Source organism: Bos mutus, chromosome 8 (genome assembly GCF_027580195.1).
Source record: "Bos mutus isolate GX-2022 chromosome 8, NWIPB_WYAK_1.1, whole genome shotgun sequence".
Lineage (NCBI taxonomy): Eukaryota > Metazoa > Chordata > Mammalia > Artiodactyla > Bovidae > Bos > Bos mutus.
This window is the reverse complement of record NC_091624.1, coordinates 111,201,100-111,207,493: the sequence shown is the minus strand read 5'-3', so window position 1 is coordinate 111,207,493 and position 6,394 is coordinate 111,201,100.

Here is a 6,394-nt window from a genome sequence, read left to right as displayed (position 1 = left end):
AGGACACAATGCATTTTATTTCTTAGGTGTGAACAGGGTACTAACTAATATTATTTGTGGGCTCCCCAGGTGGTACAGTTGGTAAAGAATTGGCCTTTCAATGCAAGAGATGCAAGAGGCCAATGCAGGAGATGCAAGAGATACAGGTTTGATTCCTGGGTCGTGAAAGTCATATGGAGTAGGAAATGACAACCCACTCCAGAATCCTTGCCAGGAGAATTCCATGGACAGAGGAGCCTGGGCTACAGAGTCGGACATGACTGAACACACACACACACACACACACACAATATTATTTGAGTGGATCAAATAGACACACATTCAATTCTTACCTTAACTGTTATGAATGCATTATGCAGAGCCTCTGTATGATATGTTCCTTGATTCCTAGTTAGAGGACAGATATGTGTAATAGTTATAATACATATTCTGATGGCAAATATTTTTATGTGCAAAATTAATGTATTATCGATTTCTTAAGCAACCTGAGATTTAGCTGATGAACATTCATCAAAATTAAAATCAAAATTAAACATACATCAAAATTTAAAAATTTAACCCAAGGTTAACCATATTAGGAGAAAATTTTCCTCTCTTTTGCAGCCTACCACCAATTTTTCCCAAATTTATTTTACATGCTCAAGATGTGAATACTTTCAGACTCTAGTTACAATAAAATGAGAATCTGGAATAAGTCCAGCTGAGATCATGGGAAAGATGCTAAGCAAAAAGTTTGTGAGTTATACATTTCAAATATGGAGAAATTTCTTCAACATAAAGAGTGTTTAAAATTTTTGGCTTAGAGCCAGTTTCTCATGACCCCAAAAATTGGATATTGTTTCCTGCTGCTGCTGCTGCTAAATCGCTTCAGTCGTGTCCAACTCTGTGCAACCCCATAGACGGCAGCCCACCAGGTTCCTCCATCCACAGGATTCTCCAGGCAAGAATACTGGAGTGGGTTGCTATTTCCTTCTCCATATTGGTTCCAATTATTTAGTAAATGGTGATTTCTTAAGGTTTATGATTGTGAAGAGAAAATATTTACAAGAGGGAACACATATAGTAATGTGACAGTGCGAATGATTTGGAACGTTAATTTAAAAGTATCAGGAGCCTCACGGCAAAGACCACAGAAGGCCCGTGCGTAGTGGGTGGTGGGACAGGCTTCTCACGGGGACCGAATGTGATAAAGGACAGAAGGAGAGTGAGAAGCCAGGCAGGCTGAGCTCCTGCAGGAGCTCATCCAAGAAATAGCTAGTGCTGGGAAGGAGTTACAAGACCTCGTGATTCTGGCGGGCTATCGTCCATGGCGTCTGACAAAGAGTCCAACACAGCTGAGCGACTGAGCACAGCTCAGCGCAGTATCATGCATAAATAAAGAAGCCTTCTGCTGGAATAGAATAGAAATTCCAGAAAAGGCTCAAATATACATGAACATTTGTCATTGACTAAAATAGCCTACCAAATTGGTAAAGCGTGGACATTTAAAGTAACTGTTATTCGGACAACTGGGCAACCTTAGAGGGGGAAAAAAAAAAAAAAACAGTATATGTATTTTTGATAACTATCCCACAGCAGGATAAACTCCAAATGATACACAATTTTGTATATTTTAGAGTGAAATGATGAAAGTATTCTAAGAAATGTGTTTTATAATTTTGAAGTAAGGAAAGTTTAACTCATTAAAATTTAGAATGCAGGACACACACACACACACACAAACACACACAAACTGTGTAAAAATAAATGATTCTAGATGCTAAAAAGTAGCAAGCCCCATAAGTATCAAATATAATTAACATAAGGGAAAATTGTTACAACTCATTTCAAATAAAATAATCTTGGCTCCTCTTTTAATACAGAGGAAAAGTCCAAAGTATAAGTTTAAAAAATGGGTAAAACAGACGAATTAACAATTCACAGAAGAAAATTATTCTTTCAACATACAGACAACAGCTTCATTTGTAAAAAAAAAAAAAAAAAAAAATAAGTAAATTGTAATCTGAACAATGATACAGTAGTAAAAAATCTGAGACATTTTCCTATGCGTGTGTATGTGTGAAGAGGAATATCCAGTCGACCAATATCACAATTGTGATCACCCTCTGAATTAATCAGTAAGCATGCACACATACTAAGATATGCAGTAACATGATACTGCGACAAAGTGGCTTGGAAAAGTGTCAATATTTTATGACTTAATGAACCTTGATTTCAATATTGTCATCTATTCTTTTTTCTCCCACAGTTATATGATACGTTTAAAATATGTTCTGTAACTTATCAAAAAAGTCTAGTGCTTGAAACTAGACTGGCTTGTTGTGACCCAGTGCCTCTTAAACACAAATGAAAGTTATTTTTTTGTTGTTGTTGTTTTAGAGGTTGGAAAATTAAACTTGGCTTTAAGTATGTCCTTTTATAAAGATGTTAATTTATTTTTCAAAGCAATTCAGTGGCATCAGCAGTCTTGAATCATATTTTTGTTGCTTGATTACTACTTTTTTATAATAAAAGGTAATTCATTTTTCTGAAAAAGTTTCAGAAAAAATAAAAGCATAGCCAAAAATAAGAAAGCATAATACTTTTTTCCATGATAGAATATGCTCATTAAATAAAATTTAAGAAATAGGGGGAATTATATATATACATATGATAAATGGTGTTCCAAATATGGCTTTTTAACTTAACAAAAGGGATATGTACATATGATTATGATTTGGTTTGCTTAAAAATATGCTTAATCCATGCTGTATGTAATTGTATTTTATTCATTTCTATAACTTCTTGGTTTTCCTCTGTGTGAAATTATCACAATTACATATAATTCTAGTTTGATAAAGATTTGACATTACGAATGATGCAAAATGAGCATTCTCAGATGCGTCCCTTGGCACACATGTGCACACATTTCTTCTGGTACATGGTTAAAGGTAAGATTTTCTCCATGAAGGCAGGCTGTGTGCTAATATGCTGTACAATTCACATACCAGCACCAGGCAAGAGCTTTCGTTACTCCACATCCTTTATGTGTGTGATAAGGTGAGTCTTTTTATTTATTTCATCCTTGTAATGAATGTGTCATAGATTTCATTTGGTTTTAATTTGCATTTACTCGTTGCTAATGAGTTATTTTCTTCTTTTTTCTGGGCATTTAGATTATTCTGTCGTGAAATGCACCTTTAAGTCTGTTGTCAATTTTTCTCCTGAATTTTTGATGCTTTTGATTTAGAGCACTCCTTTAACTATAGTGTACTTAAAATTTTTATATAGAAAAATTTCACTCTGCATAGCAATATTTCTTAGTCCAGGAAGTTCAACTGATTAATGTTTACATTATGACTAACAATTTTATCAAAAACACTTTTCTCTCACCAACGTCATGAAGTTAGTAAACATTATCTTGGTAAAGACTCGTTGTTATGCATTTTTACTTAAGTTTACAAATTTTCTGAGATTACATTTTAAAATAAATTTTGTGAAGTGAGGGTCAACTCTTTTTTTTTTAACTTTATATATATTTAAATTAATATAATTTATTAAAAGACCATCTTTTCTACATTTTCTGCAGTATGAACTTTTGCTTATTCAAGTGTGCCCATGCTCTATAGTTATTCAACAAGTATTTTCTAAAGCTTTCCATATGCAGTAATCTTTGCTAGCTGAAATCTTTTGGTTTTAAATAAGTTATAAAAATACAGAGGGAGACAAATTAGAATATACATTATGAATTTTGGATAAAAATATCAGGAGGCCAATTGATAGATAAAATATACTATATTGTTTTAGTACTTTGGCCACCTGATACAGAGAGCCAACTCAATGTAAAAGACCCTGATGCTAGTAAAGATGAAGGCAAAAAGGAGGAGACAGCAGAGGATGAGACAGTTGGATATTAATAGTGTCACTGACTCAATGGACATGAATCTGAGCAAATTCCGAGAGACAGCAGAGACTGAGGAGCCTGGCGTGCTACGATCCATGAAGATACTGAGTCGGACGTGACTTACCAACTGAACAACAAATCAAATAAGCAGTGAATTTTTTGCTGACAGAGACTACTCTGTTAAATATGAGATCAGCAAAAAAATAATAATAATAATAATTTCTTATAAATACAAACTCTAGGGAGATAATCCTGATATCAGAAAGTCAAGCATAAAATGGCAGGATCATGAGGATAATCAATTTATATTAATGTGGGAAGCAAAATTCCAAATAATGTCTGATTAAGACACTGTAGAACTAGGTGGGGGAAAGATCACTAGCTCAAAGCAGTGGATAAGATGTTAAACATCAAGGCAGTCATTTTCTCAAGGCTGTCGTGACATCCTTATTCCTCAGAGTATATATCATGGGATTAAACATCAGGGTAACACAGTATAGAAAGGAGAAAAAAATATTTCCTGTAAAAATGTTGGAATCATGACATAAATATGTAATAGTTCTGGGTCCACAAAATAAAGGCTCAACTATGGTGCTTCCCAGGTGGTGTTAATGGTAAAGAACCTACCTGCCAATTCAAGAGACATAAGAGACACAGGTTTGATCCCTGTGTAGGGAAGATCCCCTGGAGAAGGGCACAGCAGCCCATGTCAGTGTTCTTGCCTGGAGAATCCCATGGACACAGGAGCCAGCTGGGCTATGGTCCACAGGGTTGCAGAGAGTCGGACACAACCGAAGCACCTTAGTGCACACACATGATGTGAGGTGAGCAGGTGGAGAAAACTGGCTCATCCTGTTGCCGATGGCAACATAGGATGGAGAAGTGATTTTACTGTAGGAGCCAAGTGTCAACTGAAAAGGGATCATGACAAACGATTCATTAATAGTACAACTATAGAGACTGACATCTCATTCAGAAAAACATCGCCACAGCCCAGCTTGTAGTTAGATCCAAAAATGACAGAGGGGAAATCTGGCATGTTTGCCTTATCCTGGCTGTAACACCACTGATCCAAGAGCCAAATGTCATCAGCTGAATACAGAGCTCCTGGTTTATAAGTCGGGGAAGTTGCGGAAGTTACAATTGGCCACATGGCAGTCACGGGCCATTACTGTCAAGATCAAATATTCTGTGTCCCCAAGAATACAAATAAAATATATCTTTGTAGTTCCTTTAAAAAATGTATATATATATATATATATATATATATATACACACATATATATATGTGTGTGTGTGTGTGTGTATATATATATATATATATATATATATATATATATATATATTCTGACTGAAGGTTTATGGATATTCTAGAAAGAATGACAGATACATAACAGATTTCCAAGAAGGAAAAAGTTACTGAGGAAAAGACACATGGAAATTTGAGAGCCTGGTCAACTCTGTTTATGAGAATATTGATGTTGCTTCTCACCAGGATAATCACATAAAAAAAAACAAATATTACAAAAAGAAACACTCAGACATTGGAAATACAGAAAAATCCCCAAGGAACTAATGTTATCACTGAAGTGAGATATGCTTCTGGGTTGTGTGTGTGTTTCATGTGAAAAGAGTGAAATCAGTCATTTTTCTATTTTTGTATCAGATCAGATCAGATCAGATCAGTCACTCAGTCGTGTCTGACTCTTTGCAACCCCATGAATCGCAGCACGCCAGGCCTCCGTGTCCATCACCAACTCCCGGAGTTCACCCAGACTCACGTCCATCGAATTAGCGATGCCATCCAGCCATCTCATCCTCTGTCGTCCCCTTCTCCTCCTGCCCCCAATCCCTCCCAGCATCAGAGTCTTTTCCAATGAGTCAACTGTTCGCATGAGGTGGCCAAAGTACTGGAGTTTCAGCTTTAGCATCATTCCTTCCAAAGAAATCCCAGGGCTGATCTGCTTCAGAATGGACTGCTTGGATCTCCTTGCAGTCCAAGGGACTCTCAAGAGTCTTCTCCAACACCACAGTTCAAAAGCATCAATTCTTCAGCGCTCAGCCTTCTTCACAGTCCAACTCTCACATCCATACATGATCACAGGAAAAACCATAGCCTTGACTAGATGAACCTTTGTTGGCAAAGTAATATCTCTGTTTTGAATATGCTATCTAGGTTGGTCATAACTTTCCTTCCAAGGAGTGAGCGTCTTTTAATTTCATGGCTGCAGTCACCATCTGCAGTGATTTTGGAGCCCCCCAAAATAAAGTCTGACACTGTTTCCACTGTTTCCCCATCTATTTCCCATGAAGTGATGGGACCGGATGCCATGATCTTCATTTTCTGAATTTTGAGCTTTAAGCCAACTTTTTCACTCTCCACTTTCACTTTCGTCAAGAGGCTTTTGAGTTCCTCTTCCCTTTCTGCCATAAGGGAGGTGTCATCTGCATATCTGAGGTTATTGATATTTCTCCCGGCAATCTTGATTCCAGTTTGTGTTTCTTCCAGTC